Source organism: Lutra lutra, chromosome 7 (assembly GCF_902655055.1).
Source record: "Lutra lutra chromosome 7, mLutLut1.2, whole genome shotgun sequence".
In the NCBI taxonomy this organism is placed as follows: domain Eukaryota; kingdom Metazoa; phylum Chordata; class Mammalia; order Carnivora; family Mustelidae; genus Lutra; species Lutra lutra.
The window spans coordinates 119,464,806-119,487,240 of NC_062284.1; the positions used below are offsets into that span (position 1 = coordinate 119,464,806).

The following is a 22,435-nucleotide window of genomic DNA, read 5'->3' on the forward strand; positions in this document are numbered from 1 at the left end:
ATTCGGGTGTACTCAAGTACATCAAACTAAGCCGTAAATAGCATCTGAATAGGGCTCTGAAAGTGTGTATTTGCTAAGGCAAGACTTCGGTTAGGGAACGGTGATACTGCTGGTCATTTTGGCGTGTGTGTGCCAGGTTGGAGGGACTACTTGGTGGCAAAATGCCACTGGGGAGGATGTTTTCAATAATCTAAAAAGGTGTAGGAATGATGCTCAATTTGAGAGAATCAGCTGAAATTAAAGTGCTATGCCACTGAGCTGTTTTGCAATTAATCTTGGAAAATTTGCTTTTAACAACATCTCCAGATCAGCATTAAGGGAATAAGGGGTAGGGTATCAGCATTCAGAATCGCTAGAGGAGCTTTTAAAAAATTATACAGGATGTTGATGGTGGAGGGAGGCTGGATGTGTTGGGGGCATTTTCCACGCAACTTGCTGTGCACATTAAAGTTCTCCAAAAAATTAAGTTGATTATTTTCTTTTAAATTTGTGGAGCGTCAGGCGTTCTATTTAAAATCACTGCCTTGGGAGCTGTAGTTGGCGTGGGGGATATTCGCCTCCCGCAGTAGCATGAATAGGAAAATCATGTTGAGAAGTACTGTCCTATATCATAAAATGTTGGAGCAGAAAATAACCAAAAATCCCCAGGTTAGTGTCCCCCAGTTGGTTACTACAGTGGACGGTTTCCAGAGATGCCAGGAGTTCACTTTTGAGTTACACGTGAAGTTTTCCATGGTCATTAAGTCTGGGAAATGGAACTTTGGGAAATTGTAACTTCTGGTAAGCTAATTCAGATGTTTCCCAGGCTTTATTAAACAGATGCTTTGTGGGGTGGGGCAAACACTTATCAAAGTAGTCCAAGGAACACCAATTTGGGAACAAGTAACTCAAATTAAGGGTGTTAGAAGAGTAGGTGGGTCACCACTCAGAAATGGGTTGTGAAATCAGTTGAGGGGTTGTAACCGCCCTTTTTTTTTTCTTTTTTCAACAAAAAATAATAGAATAGCATAGAAAATACCAGAGGGCTTTGCATATAGGAAGGTAAATGTCATTTTGTAAACCTTTGTTTCAGTGATATACGTGGGTTTGTGTGTTCTCAGTCATATCGAGAACTCTATTTCTTACTGTAGATGATGACTAAAAATTTTTTTGGAAAACACCAGTGTAACAGTTCCTCAGTTTTATAAGTGAAAGCACTGAAATGGGCGTCAGGATCACAGGGGATGTCAGGGACAGAATCTAAGTCTACTCTTATCCTCTCCCACCAATGCCGGGGCACCGCCAAATCCACACATCATCCCTTTTAAAAGAAGCATTGATGGAAACAGTGCAAATTCACGAGCAGATGAAGTGATAAACCAAATCTAGTTTGTATGTACCATGGGGTACTGTTCAGCTTTAACAAGAAATGGAATTCTGAAACCTGCTACAACATGGCTGGACCTCGATGTTGCGCTCAGCGGCGTAAGTCAGACACAAAAGGACAGGTGTTGTGTGTGTCCACTTGGATGAAGTCCTTTGAATAAGCAAACTCATAGAGACAGAAAGTAGATTAGAGGTTGCCAGGGGTGGAGGAGAAGGGAGAACCAGGACGCAGAGTTTCATGGGGGACAGAGTTTTGTTTTGGAATGATGAAAAATTCGGGAGCCGGACCATGCCGATGGCTTCACAACACTGTGAACCTACTCAAGGCCGCTGAATTGCACACTCCAAAAATGGTTAAAATGGCAACTTTTATGTTATGGCTGTTTTCTCACAACAATGTTTAAAAGAACCGAGCCTCAAAAGAATAATATAATTGATGATAAAAGCAATACAGCGTTTCTTGCAGACAGACCTTGTTTTATGTTCTAACCACTGTTGGTTCCTCCAGACCTTCCTGTGTGCGGGTCTGGATTCAGGTGCCGAGGATTCTGGGGCAAACAGTGAGGGCTCCCCGCTCTTAGGAATCCCTGGCACAGAGTGTGGCCGCATGGGACCCCGATTCTAGAATGCCTGGCCGGTGACATACGGCTCGCATTTCCATAGGTGATGCATTCTACAGTAGCGAGTCACGCTTAGCACGTGACCTTTCCTGTGCTAAAAGCTCTGATGTTCCAACTGCAACATTTGGGTCAACCAGTAATTTACTTTTTGGAAGGTCAAGCAGAAGCATATTTCATGGTTTTCCTCATGGTTTCACCCTTTCATCGGTTGGTCATTAGCCCTGACCCAGAGTCAAATAGCCTTATTCTTGCTTTGCTTTTACCTCTTTCTTCACAGACCTCCAGGCTCACTGCAGATAGCAATGTAAGTGCCGTGCTCCTGCCCACAAGTCAGTTGTAGTGATTCCTGCTGTCTCTGTTCTCTGCTCTGATTCACGTGTTTGGGTGTGAGACTCTCAAGGGTCCGGGTGAACCAGAAATGCGGGCGGCAGCTGGATGGTAGAGAATGGTTGGTGTGTGTGTTTCTTCCTTGGAGCCGACAGGTTTTTGAATCTTTTTTTTTTTTTTTTTAAAGATTTTATTTATTTATTTGACAGAGATCACCAGCAGGCAGAGAGGCAGGCAGAGAGAGAGAGAGGAGGAAGCAGGCTCCCTGCAGAGCAGAGAGCCCGACGTGGGGCTCGATCCCAGGACCCCGGGATCATGACCCGAGCCGAAGGCAGAGGCCCCAACCCACTGAGCCACCCAGGCGCCCCAGGTTTTTGAAACTCTTAACGCAAGGCAGTTACTGCCCATAAAATTGGCAGCAGATGGGAGTCTCCCCTCGGCTCTGTTCAAGGACTTCAGAGGCTTCTTACCTATCAGGCAGGCCCCCTTTTGCGTCCAGTCCCCACACAGGCAGTGACAAACAACCGGTCTGTGTGGGCCTCAAGCTGGCATCCACAATAAAGGAAACCGGGAGAAAATGCGTCTCACTTGACCAGTGAAGATGTCTAACTTGGTTTACTGGAAGCTAAGAGAGAGCTTCAGAAACGGGGCTAGTGGAATCTCTGTGAACTGGGGCAACACATCATGATAATGACCCCACAACTCTTACCGTGATCTTGTGAGTTGGACGTCTAACTCGGGTGTGTCTACCTTGGCGCTCTTGGCATTTGGGGCTGGGTAATTCTTCATTGTGGGGGCTGCCCTGTGCGTTGGAAGATGTTTAGCAACGTCCCTGGCCTCTACCCACCGGATGCCAGTCGCAGCCCCCAACTTGTGATGATCAAAAATGTCCCATCGGTTTGCAGAATCACCCCTGGCTGAGAGCCAGCGGCAAGCTCCAAGTGCCTTCCACTGCGTTCTGAGTTTTAGCTGTTGAGGACTTTGTCAGGTGTTACTCTGGAAATAATGGAAAAGGGCTTGGAGTTGCTTGTTCGTTTGAGTCCTGCTCTGTTAGTAAAGAAATCCCATCTCTGAAGTATGTGTAAGGAATCGTCACCTGGAAGAAAGTAATCCCTGCCACTGGTGTCAGAACCAATCTGTTACCTGTGTAATGGGGTTATTCTGTGATGGGTGTTGGAATTTCACGTGTAGTGTCTATTGGAGATTTGCGTTACGGGGAGAGTCTGGGACCTCTCTTGTAGTTGGGTCCTGCCTGGTTATGGACTGAACAGGAACCAGCAAGCTGGAACTGATGAACTCGGCATCAGGAACACCTGGGTGTGCCTGTTCTCTTTTGCTGCCTCTGCCAGGCACGTGGCCGGATGATGTAAGCAGTTAATTTCATTGCTGTGTCTCTCTCTCTCCCACATCTAAGTGGAGGGTGATAACCTGCTCTTCATCTCGTTAAGTGGCCATGATATGGTCACTTCATCTGTGGAGCTCCCCTCCTACAGTAGAAAGAGTTGTTTGAGAGATACCATGGGTTCTTTGGGTTTCCTTACTTGTCACAGAGCCCTAAATGGATTCCCAAATTCCATCTTCCAGAATGCAAAGTGTCCATTTTCTTCCCCCAGTCTGGAGTAGCTGGATGTTTCTTTATTCATTCACCCAGTGTTGCTGGAGCTCCCGTGGGCCATGCTTTGTGCAAGTCACTTGGGACACTTGGGTGACGAGGCCAGGTTTCCTGTCACACTCTAGTTAGAAAGACTTACAAATAAATCTAATGTAACATGAGGATTGTTTTCTGTCACCTGTACAAAGTGCAGTGGTTTAACCTTCCTGCATATTTTGAAGCTCTTCCTATGTCTATAAAGAAACAAGCACCGTTAATGTCTACTTGGGGAGGTATGAGCATGCGGTCTGGGGGAACACTGCTCTGGGAATCTGAAAACTTGGGGTTTTTTTGTTTTTTGTTTTTTTAATGTTGATCCTGGCCCTGAGTAGCTGTGTGGACTTACCCATGTCCCTTCATCTTTCTGGTTTGTAAAGTGATGTATGGGTTACATCATGTCTGAGGTCCCTTCTGACTCCAGCAGTCTATGCTTATTATCATAACAATCGTAATTATTAAATGCCATTATGATATATTTTAGTGCTAGGAACCTCATGATTAGCCAGTCTTTGAAGGAGAATTTATTGTATGGGTTCCTGCTTACTTGTGCTTGGTAGGGAGACTTGGACAACTCTGGTAAGGTCAGAAACCTTGCAACACTTCAAGGCCCCCATTTAAGGGGTAGACCAGCAGTCTGAAAGATGGAACCGATGTTTTGCCCTGAAGCTTCATAAGAAGATACTATTTCCAAACAGATCCATTATCTTTGGAGGGCTTCTTTCCCCAGAGTTTTTTTGGGAAGTAAGGTGCCTTTTACCTGTATGTTTCTGTTTGCCTTCACAGTTACATAAACTCGTTAGGTAGTGTTTATTCATTCCTTCTGCGCCTGAAGCTATAGGTAAGTTTGCTGTCCGGTTTAAGCCTTGTCTTCACATCTGTCACTTCTGGACCCTGTAAGCTCCATCCCTAGGTTACCAGATAACCTCAGGGATGGCCCTAGGCAAGCTCGTGGCAAGGGATGCCCAGTCGGGGATAAGGTCTGTAGTCCTATGCGTGTTATGTGATAATGGGAGAGAAATACGGAGCATTCCTCTCTTTCTTTAAGACACTTAGCATACTTATTAACATTTTGGTGACGGTCTTGCCGATAAATCTCACCTTCATCAAAAAACCATCACGTGATCTCTCACTGCCCATCCGAAAAAATGTCCTCAATCACCTGGATGATACTTGGCAGATACTGTCTTACATTGTGGTCCTGTGTGTTCGTGCACCATTTCTGTTAAAAGATTGTAATCATCTCCTAGAGCTGTGATTGTATTTAACCACCTGGAAAGACCCTGTGACCCAGTCCGGAAGTGTGTGCACGCATGTGTATTGGATATCTGGTTAAAGTCAAGGGAATGAGTTCATGGATCACAGTGTCAGGCGCTGGGAAGCACTCAATAAATGGTTGTAGAATTGGACTGAATTGTATGTGGTTAAATATTTCACAGTTCTCTAGTCTTCTTACTTTATGTCACTTACTGCGGGTTAGGAAAAAAATGAAGCTGTGTGTAGTTACATCAAGAGTGAGAAGTGGTCGCTGGTTATCTGAAGAGCTTATGGAGCTTTTAGCTGTTGTATAGTTCTGAGTCTTTTTTTAGCAGTGTTTACTGTTTCTGGCTATTGTGCACACTAATTTAAAAATTTAATTAGACCCTTTCTTTTCAATTAATTGTTACGGCTCTGTGTGTTTGCTCTCTTGACAGAGCCTTCGTCGCGGGAACAATAAAGATCAGTCTGCTTTCACAAAATTCCTGACTTTTGACTAAAGTCTAGTGTGCCTGTGAGGGTCTGCCCCACCCGTGGTGACTTCTCAGGCAGTTGGAGGCTTGTAGATTGTGAAATGGGCAAGTGTTCAAGTAACTTAAGAGAAAGGATCTTTTTGAGCCAAAAGAAGTTGTGATTTGGTCATTGGCCTCCTCAGAGCAATGCAGGAAGCAAAATGAAAATTCTGGACAGCTCATGGGATTGAAAATATACATGCCCCTTATTCATGTCTCATTGTCGAATGTTTAAGTATTTAAAGAGCTGAAATTAGGTGGAGAATATCTACAAGGTTCTGGCTTAGGAAAGGTGTTTGCTTCGGTTGTTTCTGTAAGTGAAGGTGTATGATGGGAAGGCAGGGGACTCTTGTTCTTTCTTTACCTCCAGGGCCCACACAGTGCCTGACACAGGTGTTCAGTAAATACTTGTTGAATGAGAATCCATGAGATAAATAGCTTGTTTCGCTTTTGATCATTGATTCAAGTGTTTTCTGGATTAAAGCTTCTCTGGCTGTCCATGAATAGTGTCTTGGATGGGGCTCTTTGTCAGTCTCGGGCGATGCTTCCGCACCTGTCTTCAGGAGCTGTAGCTACCGTATCTCACTTGGCAGGGCAGGGGTGAGGCCCGGGCCTCGAGAATCATAAGTGATGCCCAGCATGGTCTCCATAACCCCCAAGGACAGAGCGTGAGCTTGACACTCACACAAACCTAGCCCAAAGCAGTCTGCCACCATTGCCAGCTCCACGACACTGGGGGACATAGCAAAGCCTCTGCTGTTGTCTGGTCACTCATCAGTGAAGCTGAGCCAGAAGATCTGCTGTCCGGAATGGTTGGCGGGTCTTCAGGAGCATGGTAGGTAATGTCCTTCCTGGGAAGATACTCAATAACTGGGTCCATTCGTGGTTCCTTTACCTTCCAGCAGCACGTTCCTTCTATGGATATAGTGACTTTCCACTCGGCTCTGTGTGGAATGGTTTACCTCGTACTCTTATGCAAAATGAGGAATATGAGAGAAAGGACCCAGCAGCCTGAATTCCTTGGTGCCTCAGGGAACCTTTGATATGGTGCAAAGTTGGAAGTCAAAGCCTGTGTGCAGAAAGGACTCATTCTGTGTGGTGTGGTGCTCGTGTGTGGGTGTGCGTGGGTGTGGTGTGGTGCCTGTGTGTGCATGCACGTGTGTGTGTGCATGTGTGCGTGGGTGTGCAGTGTGCTCTTGTTTGGGAGTGTGTGCGTGTGTGGTGTGGTGCTTGTGTGTGTCCGTGTGTGTGTGTGTGGGTGTGTGCAGTGTGCTCTTGTTTGGGAGTGTGTGCGTGTGTGGTGTGGTGCTTGTGTGTGTCCATGTGTGCGTGTGTGTGTGTTGGGGTGAATGAGGGAACAGCTCAGGGAGCCGCACCGTCCGGTAGAACGTCTCGTGATGGTGGAAAAGGTTCTCTGCTCTGTCTGACACAGAGCCACCGGCCATATGTGGCCACCAAGCACTTGAGATGTGGCCAGTTTGACGGAGGAGCTGAATTCTTAATTTTATTTAATTTTCATTTGAATGAACTGATCACATTGGCCAAACAACAAGTGTAACGAATAGTAGGGCTCCAGGGCCAGCCTGTGGCTCAACGGCTAGTGGTCTGCTCTGCCCAGGAGCTTGTGAGAAATGCAAAATCTCAGACATTGCCTCACATCCACTGGGTCAGAACCTGCTTTTTGGGGCACCTGGCTGGCTGCATTAGAGCACATGATTCTTGATCTTGGGATTGTGAGGTTGAGTCCCATGTTGGGTGTAGAGATTACATAAAAATAAAATCTTTTTAAAAAAAAGAATCTGCTTTAAAAAAAAGATTTTTAGAGAAAGAGAGAGCATAAGTGGGTAGAGGGGTGTTGGGGAGAGGGAGAGACTGAAGCAGACTCCCCGCTGAGCACGTGGCGTGATGTGGGCTCCATCTCACAACCCCAAGATCACAACCTGAGCTGAAACCAAGAGCTGGACTGAGCCACCCTGGTGCCCCCAAAAGAACCTGCTTCTTTGCCAGATCCCCAGGTGGTTCGTATGCACGGTTGGGTTTAGGAAGTGGGGTTGGCATTTGAACTGCTCCGTTTTCTCCATAAACTTGTGTGGTGCACACTCAGAGCTGTGGGTTCTTAACTGTCCTCTGTGGTTTTCAGGGGACCCATGCTTGTGAGTCTCGGTGCCTTCCTGGGGTTCAGGGTTCAGACATGAACCAAGAAAGTTATGTAAGCTTTTAGCTCAGGGATTAAAGGCTGTTTTCCCAAGTCCTCCTCCTGAACATTGTTAATTTCTGTATTCCCATGTTTTCTCCTCAAGAGATCGCTCCCCTTTTCCCTTCCCACTCACCACTCTATACCTTTCTTTTTTCCTACTACTGTGCCTTAAACTGGTAAGGTGTGGGTATGAGTACACACACAAACACGCAACATACACACCACACACACACACACACACACATACACACCTTTTTTTTTTTTTTTTTTTTAGATTTTATTTATTTATTTGACAGAGACAGATCACAAGTAGATGGAGAGGAAGGCAGAGAGAGAGAGAGAGAGGGAAGCAGGCTTCTTGCTGAGCAGAGAGCCCGATGTGGGACTCGATCCCAGGACCCTGAGATCATGACCCGAGCCGAAGGCAGCGGCTTAACCCACTGAGCCACCCAGGCGCCCCCCACACACACCTTTTAGATGTTTCAGACCAAATTGGCACGCTCAGATTGTGGTTATCGTAACAATTCCAGCACCTGGCTTGTGAGAAGTATTTCAAAAGGATAAGTAGCATTTTAGTGAAGTTAGAGATATGCCCCCCACCTGTCTGGAAGTATTAATACTTTTTATTCTGTAATGACTGATTGACTAAAACAGTTTAACCAATGACTGATTGGCTAAAACAATTGAAACCATAACAAAACTTCAAGAATTTCTCTGCCATCATCAGTCAGATCGCTTTGGCTAATGCAGGTTTTGCTTGGGTACTGAAGCCAGCCAAAGCTGAAAATCTGTGTGTTCGTTTTGGTGAAGACTTTTCATTTTGCCCCTTTAAAGTCTTGAGTGGCTCGCAGACGCCTGCACGTCTACACCCGTATTGACAGCAGGTTGGAAAACATTTGAGAGTCTTCGTCTGGGCAGCTGTCAGGGGCAGCATGAGGAAACTGAGGCATAAAGGCAGCATGCTAAAAGGGACCCACACGCGGTTCTGGTGTCCCTATGATGTGTCTCTTAAACAGACCCAAGGTCACAGTGCTAGTAATTGGCAGAGCCAGAGTCGGACCCCTTCCATTTCGGTTCCCAAGTGCACATGCCTCACCATCCCCCAGGCCAGCATCGCTCGCTGCCAGGGACGGTCTCCCTCCAGTTTCCATTGTGCTTGCCCCTTCTGGTCCTTGCTGTCACTGTCACTGCTTTTGCTTCTCTCCTTCACGCCTTTTCTCAGATGTCCCCTTCTCGAGGACACCTTCCCTAGCTGCTCCATCAAAAACAGCGTGCGCACGCGCACACAGACCCACACACCCGCCATCGTTCTCTATTCCCACTGCCCTCTTTATTTCCCTGCTCAGTCCTCATTATCGCCTGCGAATTACGTACTTATTTGTATGTGTGTCCCTTGAGAGCAGGGACTTGGTTTTGTTCATTGCTGTATCCTCCGGTTCTAGAACAGTGCCCAGCCCGTAATAGCACTAGATTAGTATTTTTGAACAAACCAATGAATGCATGAATCAGTGAATGAATCAGTGACTCTCTAACCTGAGAAGCTGCTGTCGTCTCGCACATGGTCTCTTTCTTGGCATGCGCCCTTCACTGGCCTGAGTGATCCTTCTTGAACTCTGTAGACTCTAGGTTTTAGGAGGGCAGGAACCCTCTCCATCTTGTTCCCGCTCACTCACTCCACCTTCAGGCAGAGCAGCCTGCTCTAAGGAAGCACCTAATAACTGTACGGGAGGGTGAGCAAGGCCATTTAATTCTACGGGTAGATCCGCGCAGAATGTGTTGGAACCAAGTCTTACTTCTCTAGATTTAAGTGTTTCTTTGGCACTACGTGGTCTTACTGTTCAAGCTGTGAGATTTAAAGACAAAATGCTTCCTGCTAATTATTAACAGTTGCCGTTTAAGAACAGAGCCATTACGGGGCCCTGAACCCTGGCATGCTGCCCCCCTTCCAGCAGCGAATAGTGTTGTGGAACGGGGCAGCTACACCCTGGCACCTGTTAGCCCTCAGATTACCCAAAGAGGATTGTAGTCTTGGGGCCAAAAGAGTAGGGAGTGGGTAAAAGGATTTGAAATGAGATTATAGATCCTAAAAGCTCCTTGCTTTCTTGTTCACTAAGTAATTTACCAGTTTTCTTCAAGGCAGCGAGACAATCCAGTTTAGGGGCTGGAGTGGTAGATCAGTGTCCTGGGCTCTTGAGATGCTTAAACAGAAGTTGCTATCTGTAGTTGTGCTATTGGGCTTCTTGTTAAAAATAAAGGAAGAAGGAAAAAACCAGGAATGGAAAGAGGAAAGCTCATCAAAGTACTATGAACAAGCAAGATTGAACACCTAAGAGCATATACAAAGACAGCCTCTGCTTAAAAAGCAGCTTACCTTGGTCAACGTGTCTGCAAGCCGCAGTCACGCCGATGGGTAATGTGAGCGGAAGGCTGCCACTTTATTTGGAACTCCAAGAAGGCAGGTCGTTTCCCTTGACCCCAGCTCCCTACCTCGAAGATCCTTCATTGAAACCCTGTGGGTCTGGCTGGAGCGGAGTGAGAATCAAGCCTGCGTTGTTGCCCTGTGCCGTCTGGTTGAGTTTTGCAGCCGTTGTAACCCTTGTCTTCATGCTTTCCCGTCTTTTTCACGCCGATGCTTCCTGGCGGTGTATCGTGTTTGGCTCTTGGCGCAGGTGTCTGTTGTCTGTAAATCTTTGTTCGCATCCTTCCTCTTCCTCACGCTGTTGGCCTCCCTGCCTTCTCTTCCGTTGACGTGAAGTGGCTTTTGGCCAATGAGAGCAGGCTTTCCTGTTCTTCCGAGTTTGAGGGAGACCCACAAGGGATTTGTCTCCTTGCTGCTGATGTCTGGGTCCCATTCGGGCGAGACAGCAGGGGATTAACTCCCTTTCTGAGGTATGCAGGAAGATGCCGGGTTGTTCGAGACCCCACTCATACAGGGTGGTAGATTTAGTCCATCTTCGCCAAGGGGCGTAGTCTGTGCGTGGGTGATCCTGCAGAAAACATCCTAGAGATCCTTCGTACTATGGAACCCTGCACTCCCATGGAGTTTGGAAACCCCAGTTACAAAACTTATCACCAAACCTGGTGTTTGGCATCCTTTTGTTAAACGTTGATTCTGAACCCACCGAGGGGTTTGCTGCCTAAAGGAAGAACGTGCTGAGTGAACACTTGCGTTCGGGGACGTTGCATTTTGCTCTTCACGGTCTTCCGTTTGTCTTTCTGTCCATGTAAAGTATGTGCCCGCTCTTGAGGGATCACAGGAAGTGATTGTTTTGACTAAATCCTTGATAGAAGCTTCTTGCCCCTTTCTCTTAAAAGTGACATCGTCAGGGACGCCTGGGTGGCTCAGTTGGTTAAGCAGCTGCCTTCGGCTCAGGTCATGATCCCAGCGTCCTGGAATCGAGTCCCGCATCCGGCTCCTTGCTCGGCGGGGAGCCTGCTTCTCCCTCTGCCTCTGCCTGCCATTCTGTCTGCCTGTGCTTGCTCTCTCTCCCTCTCTCTCTCTGACAGATAAATAAATAAAATCTTTAAAAAAAAAAAAAGTGACATCGTCAGGGCACCTCGGTGGCTCAGTGGGTTAAAGCCTCTGCCTTCATCTCGGGACATGATCCCAGGGTCCTGGGATCCCAGGGTCCTGGGATCATGTCCTGCGTTGGGCTCTCTGCTCAGCGGGGAGCCTGCTTCCTCCTCTCCCTCTGCCTGCCTCTCTGCCTACTTGTGATCTCTCTCTGTCAAATAAATAAATAAAATCTTAAAAAAAAAAAGTGACATCGTCTCTAGCCTCCCCTTCCCCGCCCCCCGCAGATGTTTTTTATTTGAAGATGGGGGCTTTAATTCAGTGAATTAAAGTTTTAATTGTGTTTGATTCTACAGCAGACCTAATGTTTACCTAACTTAGTAATGAAATGCAAAGTGTCATCATGTCAAAGTTCACTCTCTTATTGTACAGCGAGGGGAGTAGAAGCAGCCCGGATTCCTGCTAGCCCTACCTGGTAATTTGTGTTAGCTGTTTGCTTTTGGTGTCATTATTCAGATCTGACAAAAGGGCTGACCGAAGCTTGATAATCTGAACGTTACTCAGGAATTGCTCTGATGTGTACAGTTCGAACATTTGCACGTTGGATAAAAAACATCACCGCTATACAGAGCCGAGGCACTGCAATGTCCTTCTGTGCAGGGAGGAGCTAAGAGCCTGAGACTGCTCTTCTTAGCAGGTCCTGCTTGCAAGGTTGGCCCTGAGCTGGTGTCTGGATATCTGGGTTTGGAGCCGTTTCTCACCATTCCCAGAGCTGGTAGTTCACTGCGCCTGAGCTGTGTGAACAATGCAACTGGTGGAAGAATCTGGAATTTTGGAATGTGCCAGGCAGAGGGTGCCTACGGGGCAGTCCCCACTGGAAATCCTGGGCCCGAATCTCTAATGAGCCTCCCTCGTAGGCAGCCCTGCCCATGTAATGTCATGACCCATTGCCAGAGGAATGATGCACGTTCCATGTGACTCTCCTCGGGGAGGAGTCTTGGAAACTTGTGCCTGGTGTCCTCTGCACTTCATCCCTTGTGCCTTTTCCCTCTGCTGATTGCACTGGGTGTCCTTTTGCTGAAATCAGTCCTAACTATGAACATCATGTGCTCTGTGCTGAGGCCAGGGTTCTTGCAGGGGATCATCCGACCTGGGGGTGATCTTGGTGGGAGAGGTCCCGGCACACCTTCTAAACCTGCTCTCCCTCTTGAATTTTTCTGTCTTGGCAGCTTTTTCCCTTCAACCCAGTAACCAAAGTCAGAAACCTCAGAATCATCTTTGATTTTTCTCTTCATCCAGGTACCAAATCTGGTTGATTTTGCCTTCGAAGTGTCTCTTGAGTCCATCCTTCCTGTAGCCCTTGCCGCTGTCATGGTCTTGGCTCTCCCCGTCTCTCCCTGGACTGTCCCCCAGCTGCTTCCCTATCTGGTTTTCCTGCCCCTGTTCTCTGTCCACCCTGTCATGTGACCTTCCTCTAAAACCCTGGCAGAGGGAGCTGCCGTTAGACAAATGCCTCAGCTGGGCCATCCAGGACCCTTGTACAGCTTCATGGGGGTGGGGGTGGCCCACGGCTTCAGGCTCAGATTTGGGTTGTCTGCTCCACCACTCAGTAGCCGCTACCACAGGTGAGTTACAAATTCTCTTTACCTCAGCATCCTTCCCTGCTCATGAGGTATGAAACAGTACTGTCCTCAGAGGCTCGGTACAAGAATGAGATGAGGACATGCCGAAAATCCTCAGGACAGAGTCTGAGATCTAAAAACTGTCCATTACTGTTAGCGGTGCTTCTTTTTATAATTATCTCTCAGCATTCTCCTCTCTGGGCTGTGTGCTGCTTTCTGGTGTTGTGTGGCTATGGCTCCCTAAGAATGAATGAATGAATGAGTGAATGAATGAATTAGTGGATGAATGGGAAGGAGAGAAAGGGAAGGAGGGGGAGTGAGGGAAGAAGGGTTGGTTAAAACATGGCTGTATTCTTCAGAAATGTACTGGGTGGGGATATAAGATGCTATAATAGATTAAACTAAGTGTGGGAGAAAAGTACAGGTCAACTTGGGGAGCACTGTGAAGGGATGAAGAGAAGGGAGGGGTCTCTGTGGGGCGGGAAGGAAGCACCTTGAAAAATTTCAACAAAGTTACCAAGCTCATGCTTTGCCCTCATTTCAGATCCCACAGAGAGAAGCAGAGAAGTGTCAGGACTTGGTGTGCTTCTAAGAAACAATCATAAAAGTGAAGTCTTCCTGTGGGATCCTTTGACTCTACCCCTGCTGAAACTTGTCTTTCTCTGGGGTGACATTTTGAGCTACTTAACAGGGTGTGCGTGCTTCTGAGTGATAGTCACCGTAGGATGACTTCTGAATGGTTCTCCCCAGAGTGTCTACATTTCCTCCTGGCTCTCTGGGGTAGAAGGGACTCTCGGAGAGAGGGAAATATATGTCAGCTCCAGAACTAACTCCCAGGAGGGACCCGACCCCTCCATGCCTCCAAAAGCATGTCTGAGGTCGTGGGCTGGCTGTCACCAAGTCTTGTGTCCCTGAGTTGCTAGGAAGGGTTGACGAGTAAGTTGCTGTTGGTAATGCACCTAGGCCATGTGGAGACAGTTTTGTCCTGTGAGCTTCCTCAGTAATGGCTAGAGGCCAGATTCAGAAAGCTTTTCCAGGATTGCCAGGGCGCCTGGTGGGCTACGTCAGTGGAGCCTGTGACTCTGGATCTCAGGGTTGTAAGTTTGAGCTCTGCATTGGATGTAGAGATTACTTAAAAATGAAGTCTTTAAAGGGACACCTGGGTGGCTCAGTTGGTTAAGCGTCTGCCTTTGGCTCAGGTTGTGATCCCAGGGTCCTGGGATCAAGCCCTGCACCAGGCTCCCTGCTCTGGGGAGCCTGCTTCTCCCTCTGCCTCTGTCCCTCCCCCTGCTCATGCATGCACGTGTGCACACTGTCTCAGATAAATAAAACCTTTAAATAAGTAAATGGGTAAAAATAAAAACTGCGGTTGCTGCTTTACTGTTCTGCATTGGGCAGCCACTGAAGCCACCATCTTGCAGCTACATTGCGGTCCTGGGATCATGGCTCCTTGTGCAGGTTCTGTTATATAAACTGTGTATCGTTCATCTTCTGCTACATAATAATCTAAGTGGTTTAGGAGAATGAACGTCTCTTTGCCCATTGTTCCCTGTGTCAGCAGCCTGGGCTGGGCTTAGTCCGGATGGCTCATCTCTGTTCCTGGTGATGACGCTTGGGCTCACTGCTGTGTTTGGGCCTCAGCTGGGATGGCTGGGAGAGTGGGCGTTTCTCTCCGTGGGGGTCTCACGTTCTTTTGGAAGCTGTTCTGAGCTTATTCACACGGTGGCAGGAGGAGTCCCAGCAACAAGAGAAAACAAGGCCCGGTACTGCAGCACTTTTCCAGTTTCTGCCCGTATCCTATTTCCTAATGCTCTGTGGGCCATAGCGAGCCACGAGGCCGAGACAGAGTCACTGTTGGCAGTGCCCAGCTCGGGGGTCAGGCTATTTCTGCCGTCGTTTATGTCACAGAGTTGAGGGTCCTGCCAGACATGAAAACAGTGGTGTCGTTGCCAGCTGTCTTTGCCGTTCCCCTCCAGACGGTCTTCCAGGCTGGGCACAATCCGTGGATTAGACCCTCTGCTCGCTGGTCCACGTGGGCCCCCTTGGCACTCCTTCTCTGTATGACCAGTGCCTGCACGGAGGCTTTAAGCCATCTGGCTCACAGATTGATGGGCACTCCTAGTCCCAGAGGGCCCACCAGGAGAACGTGGCTGGATCAGCACAAATCTGACGTTAATGCTAGAAAAGGAACTCCACGCTGACAGAAAACACAACCCACGCAGATAGTTGTGGCAAAATGACATTGGAAGTCCCCCTGCAGCTTCTTTAGCCTGTGCTGAGCTTGGGCCCCGTCTCTGAGGAAATGCCCGAGGCCATCCTCTGCCTCCACCAGTCCCTGGACACAGTCTGAGGACCGCGGAGCAATGGAGGAGAGTCCGGGGAATGAGAACGAGGGAGATTCCTTCTCCCCAGGTTCCTCAGCAGGGTTGACACCAGGTGACTGACTTTGTTAGGGAAGGAAGGACTTGAGGATTCATCTAGTTCAAATCGTCTGATTTTAGGTTGTCTTTAGAGGATTATGCTGTTGAAGATTATGCTTATAAAATATTATGGAAGCGTTGCCTTGTGATGGACCAAGAGATAAGAATTGAGACAAGAATGATTTTGGGATCAGAGAGGTGTTTTGAGGCAGAGCCTGGAATGAAGAGGGAAGGGGTCAAAGGGTGGGTGGTCTTCAGGCCCTATGGACCCCACACATCAAAGGCACCCAGTCCCCTGCTCCTGGGTGAGCTGAGCCGGGGGAGGGGCACAGGACTGCTCGGGGTCAGAGAACTTCTACGAAGGCTTCTGAGGCATGGTGCTGGGGGAGAAGTCCCCCCCGCCCTGCGCGCTGCAAGCCAGGAAGAATGAAATTTGAGCAAACATGAATTTTCCATTCTTTTAGTCTGAAATTATGACAGTGTCAGTTGTCACTTTGAGGTTGAGCCAGTTCAGCTGGCACAGTCCCTGGAAGTCACCTGCCCCCACGGGTGGGAACCGTGAAGGTTCTAGGTTGGTTCTGACGTCAACATTGTTGCGTATGAAAGACGGTGTGAGTGACTGCGTGTGTGTATGTGCATCCGCATACCCTGGGGCAGGAGCCCATGTGGGGCTCCAAGCCAGCCTGCCATGTTGTAGTCGATCTTCCCCTTGTGGCCTGGGAGTCAGGAACTGAGCTCACCCTGGCCTCCATTGTGTCCCCAAGGTTTTAAGTGTTGCCAGACACCTATTAAACACTTAAGAGATATTTACTGAATACACGAATCAAGAAAGGCTGCAAGGGAATTTTTTTCTGAGAGCAGTTAGATGGCAGTTTTTAAAGAATGAACCTGGACATTTTAATCAGTCAGAGAACAATGACTGTTGATATCTCTAAGCTCTTTCGGTGGCAGTGCGATAAGAACTGAAAGGAAGCTGACGAAACGAGGGGCCAAAGTTAAATGTGCGGCGCTGTTAAATAGAAACACGCACTAACTGCTAAAACCCCAGAAACCTAGATTACCAGCCTAGTGTAGTAGAAATATACTATCATTTTGGAGTGTGCTTGTGTTTTTCCCAGAATTAAAATAGCTTTATTGTATTTTCTAATTAATAAGGGCCTGCACATGTAGAGTGGACAAACAGTAACAGTGTAAAGAATCCGATAAAATGCCCTTGTTTTCGTGTTGTTAACATTCATGGAAAACATTTTTTTAATTGTGGTGAAATCCATAGAACCTAAAATGTACTATCTTAACCATTTGGAAGTGTTGAGTTCGGTGGCGGTAAGTGTGCCCACATTGTTGTGTATCCAGTACTTTCTCATTGTGCAAAACTTGACACTCTGTAACCACTCAACAGCTTTGTGTTTCACCCTCTGCTCAGCTCCTGGCAGCACCATTTCTACTTTTTGTCTCTGGATTTGAGTATTCTAGGGAGCTCAGAATTACACAGTGTTTGTCCTTTGTGTTCGGCTTATTTCACTTCGCGTAACGTCTTCAGGGTTCGTTCTCGGAGGAGCGTGGGTCAGCATTCCCTCCTGTAGGAGATCCCATCGTAGGTGTATGTACACTTTGTTCATCCCTTCATCTGTCAGTGGACAGTTGAGTTGAATGATGCTGCCATGAACGCGGGTGTTGAACATGTTTTCACATGTTCCTTGACTCCCACAGACTACAAATGAGATCATAGGTATGCGTTGCTTCGTAATGTGCAGTTTTACTCTACACTCTGCGGGGTTCATCTTCCCTTGTCAGTTAATAATGATATGCAGTACTGTTGTACGACGGTACGTAATGTGTGTGCCCTTGTATGGATTTATCTAGTTGTGGTTGCACCTTTTGGTGGTTTTTAATTGGTTGATATTATAACCGGGCCTCAATAAACCTGCAGAACATGTACCTTTGCCCCTTTGCCTAGTGATAAAAATCGTAATGCTTGGGTGTTGGACTGGATCATACGGAAGCAGAGCCCAAGGATTTGGGTGTGAATGATTTACTAAAGGGTCGGGGGCTGTTCTCTGGAGAAAAGGTGCATGAGGGAGGCTGTATGGGAAAGGGAATGAGCACAGTAATCCTAAAGTCTAAGTCTGATTGAACACAATCACCCTGGCAGTGTTGTCCCCTTTCAGTCAGGGCAACTGTCAACCACTTATTGTGTGACTCAGAGGCCTCTTGGGGCCCTTAGGCAAGAGCAGTTCTGAGGAGGTACTGGGTAAGAGCCGGCGGTGCAGCTTTCACAGCTACTGGGGGGTGCGTTTGGTCCACATTGGTGTGGGTGGGTGGGACGGACATCACTACCAGTGCTAATAACATTTCTGTGTGCCGGCAGTGGTGCTAAGTACATCAATGCATATTTCCTAGTCTTGTGGTCTGGGTGCTCATGTTATCTCCAGTTTACAGACGAAGAGCTGATACAGAGAGAAGATAAGTAAGTGTCCCACCGCTGGGAAGGGCTGGCTAGCATTGGAAGGCACACTCAGCTCGGTCCTCTATGGGAACCTGAGCTCTTTATCCATAGGCTGTAGAACCTAATCATTAGCTCCTAGAAGCAGAATTACAGTACCAAAGAGGTAGACCTTTCAGATATACATATGGATCCAACCTTCTCTCCCCACCTACTTCCAAATTGTCTCAATTTATATTCCTTTCAACACTTTGTTCTCCAGCCATCCACGAGGCTTGTCAGTCTTTTAAATATCTACTGGTCCAATTGGTAGAGAGTTTTGCCTTGATTTTTCTTTCTCTTATTATTGCTGAGATTCCCGTGTTTATTAGCTAGCTGGATTTTTTTTTTTTTTTCCTCAAGGCCCAGTTTTTGGTTAAGGCTTTTTGCTCATTTTTGATGGTCCTTTACCCGAGTGTTGGAATCTTCCAGATCCCCCGCAGGGATTTGAAATGCTGCATTTATAGTGCACTTGTTTCGAGCCAGTACTTCTTTCTATTTTTAGACTTTCCCTGAGTTCTTGGTCTGTCTTTTGCTAGGATCATACTCTTTTAATTATTGTACAGTTTATTTTAAAAAAGATAAAAACTGGTAGGATTTTTGCTGTCAGCTCAATGTGAACCGAAGGTTGCCAAGTCTAGGACATTTATAGGCTCTCCAGTCCCAAATAAGAATAGATAAAACTCTTGTTAGCAGTTAATAACAGTGTATGCCAGTAGCTACTTTTCTTTAGCGAAGGCACCATTTGTCTCTCCAGCTCTGACTGTAATTCTTCATTTGCCCTTTTCTTAAAGGGAGTGGGAGAAGTGACCTTGAACTTAGTCATCATTTGAATTATCAGTGTAGCAGCTGGTACTGAATTTGCAATTGAGAGAAAATTTGACTCAGAGGGGGCTTAAGTATGAATGAGTATCTGTTAGCTTTATCCAACTAGGAGGTCCAAGAGCGGGTCTAACCTCAGGCTCCATGGTTCAGTCATCAGCGTCTTGCTGTCCATCTGCCGGCATTCCTTCTTTGTTGGCTCCTTCCTCAGTCAAGCTTTTGCTTCATGAAGGCAATATGGCTGCCCAGTCCAACTGAGTCTTTGAAGGTCAAGTCCAGTGGGAAAAGACTGGATCTCTTACCCCCCAAATTTGGGCCTGACTGCCATCAATTGGCCTAACACCAATGGCTGTAACAGAGGACAGTGTGTGCTTTTGGACTTAGGCCTGGTACCCAAGTGAATTTGGGGAGCTATTACTAGAAGAAGAGAGAATGGAAACTGGCTGGCCGGGAACATCAGCAAATGCCCTCTGTACTCACATTAGTAGAACGGGCCCTAATGATGTTTTATTTTCACTATGAGAAAAAGTCATAATGTCAAGCTCAGAAAGAATCGCTTTTTGAGAATGGGGCTTGCCATTAAGGACTTAAGGACAATGGAATCCCCCTTTCAAGTGATTCTGTGACCATGGACCATCTGGGGATCCTAGGGATGCTGAGGCCATCAGTGATTCTTGGAAGAGCTTAGTGGGGTTCTCATTTTAATGAGTGACACAAGGCTCAAGCCTGCCATTTCATTATTAAACCAGAAAATGACTCTTCAGCACCACAGGACTCACTCTTCAGAGACAAGACATCAACCGGCCGCGAAGGAGTTAATAACACTGCACACTCAGGTGGTAGAAAGTCAGGGACTTGCCCTTGGCCAAAGTGCATCTCCTCCCCAGCCTCTTATCTGGGTTGCTGTTACTTAAATGGTTAGCTACGTGCGCAGGTAAAGAAGGTTTGACTTAAATTTCTTTTTCTTCGCTTAAAACGCAGATTCTTCTTGAAATCCATTCAGCCCCTTTTTAAATAAACTTTAAAGTCTAATACCAGAAGCAACCTGCACATTGGAAACCGCGGGGGCTGGTTTCTGGGTCTCTCTGTGCCCCTGATTATGTGTGGCTGTGACTGAGTCCCAGAACCTCTCCCGGTCTCTGTTTTCCAGTTTGTGAAATGAAGTGGTAGCATTAGCTGCCTTCTGGAAGTAGAGCAGTGGAGTCCTAGAGTAGTAGTACGAAGTGGCTGTAGAGAGTGCCAAGTCCGACCCTCACACTTAGCCAGAGGAGAAGGCCTAGGGAGGTTCGAGGGCCTCTAAGGGATGATGCTACAGAGAGAGTCTTAGACCTTGTGTTTCAGTTTGGCCTGTTGAATATAAAAAGCAAGGACAACCATTTTTTAAAAAGTAAAAAAGACGTATAATTGATATATGCTAAGAGAGGAAAGGAAATGGCGTCATATGAAATGCTCAGTTAAAGCCTCAAAATACAGAAAAGGCGTGGAAGACAAAAAAAAAAAAAGAAAGAAAAAGAAAAAGGAACAAAGAATAAGAACAATGAATGGAAAACAGTAACACCTGTAATAGTTACTAATCCAGGCTGTATCAGTCATCACTTCGAATAGCGGTGGCCCAAATGAACCAATTAAAAGGTGGAGGTTGTCAGAGTGGGTCAAGAAACAAGACCCAACTACATATTGTCTACAAGAAACCGATTTAAAATATAAAGACTCATATAAATTGAAAGTGGATGGATGGAGAAAAAAAGAGCATGCTAAAACTAACCAAAAGAAAGCATTAGTAGCTATACTAATTGCAGATAGAGCAGACTTCAGATAAAGAGGGAATTTACATAATGATCAAGGAGCCAGTTCTTCAAGAAGATATAACAATTCTTTACACGTATGTGCCTAACAATAGAATGTCAAACTACATAAGTCAAAAACTAACAGAATTGCAAAAGGAGAAATAGATGAATCTGCTACTGTAGTTGGAGGGTTCATCATGCCTATATCAGGAATGGACAGATCCAGGAGGCAGAAAATTGGTAGGGATATCATTGAACTCAGCAACACCATCAACCAACTGGACGTAAGGGACATCTATAGATGACTTCATCCAACAACAGCAGATTACACGTTCTTCTCCCGTTACATGGGGCATTCACCATGGGCATTCCATTACATGGGGAATTCACCACATTCCAAGCCATAAAACACCTTCACAAATTTAAAAGAACAAAAATTCCACAATGTCTGCTCTCAGAAAACAGTGGAATTAGATTAGAAATCAATTAATGGAAAGATAATTAGAAAATGCCAGCATACATGGAGATTAAACAGTGCACGAATAACACATGGGTCCAAGAAGATCCTGAGGAGAAATTTAAAAGTATTTTGAGCTCAATGAAAATGAAAATAAGCCTTATCAAAATGTGCAGGGTGCAGTAAAAGCAATGCTTAGAGGGAAATTTATAGCATTGAATGGATATGTTAGAAAAGAAGAAAGATCTAAAATCCATAATCTAAGTTTCTCTAGGAAGCTAGAAAAAAGGAAGGGCACACATTACATCTAAAGTAAGCAGAAGAAAAGAAATGTAATTATTAGAGCAAAAATCAATGACATTGAAAACAGAAAATCAGTAGAGAAATTCAATGAAACCAAAAGCTGGTTCCTTGAAAAGGTCAATAAAAGCAATAAGCCTCTAGCCTGGCTAATTAAGGTAAAAAGAGAGAGGATACAAATTACTAATATTAGAAATGGAAGAGAGGACATCACTGCACATCCCATGGACATTAAAAGGATCATAAATGAATACTGTGAACAATTCTGCGCCCACACATTTGATAACTTAGATGAAATAGATCAATTCTTTGAGAGACAGTTTGCCAAAACTCACACAAGAAGAAATAGGCGATCTGAATAGGCCTATATCTCATAAAGAAATTGAGTCAATAATTAATAACTTTCCAAAACAGCAAGCACCAAGCCCACATGGGCTCACTGGTAAATTCCACCCAACATTTAAGGAAGAAATTATACGGATCCTCTACAATCTCTCCCTCAAGCAGAGAGAATACTTCCTAATTCATTTTGTGGCCAGCGTTATTTGAATACCAAAACCAGACAAAGACATTACAAGAAACTAAGAGCTGTATCACTCATGAACATAGTTGCAGAAGTCTTGGATAACATATTAGCAAATTGAATCTAATGATGTATAAAAAAGACTAATATACTATAACAAAGTAGAATTTCTCCCAGGTATCCAAGGCTGGTTTTACATTTTTTTTTTTCTTTATGGTTTTATTTATTTATTTTAGAGAGAGGGCACGAATGTAGGGGAGGAGCACAGGGAGAGGAACAAGCAGACTCTTCACTGAGTTTGGAGCCCGAGGCAGGGCTCCATCTCACGACCCTGAGATCATGACTTGAGCCAAAATCAAGAGTCAGATGCATTACGTCTGAGCCACCCAGGCATCCCTGGTTCAGTATTTAAAACTCAATGTCGGGGCGCCTGGGTGGCTCGGTTGGTTAAGCAACTGCTTTCGGCTCAGGTCATGATCCTGGAGTCCTGGGATTGAGCCCCACATCGGGCTCCCTGCTCAGCAGGGAGTCTTCTCCCTCTGATCCTACCCCCTCTCATACTCTCTCATTCTCTCTCTCAAA

General features: G+C 46.3%; 1 protein-coding gene across 5 annotated transcripts in view; it reads left to right on the forward strand.

The window, feature by feature from the left end:
- The window catches only part of FOXN3 (forkhead box N3), a 400,340-nt gene that overhangs the window by 243,674 nt on the left and 134,231 nt on the right, over nt 1-22,435 (forward strand). The gene's annotated exons all lie outside the window — the stretch shown is intronic.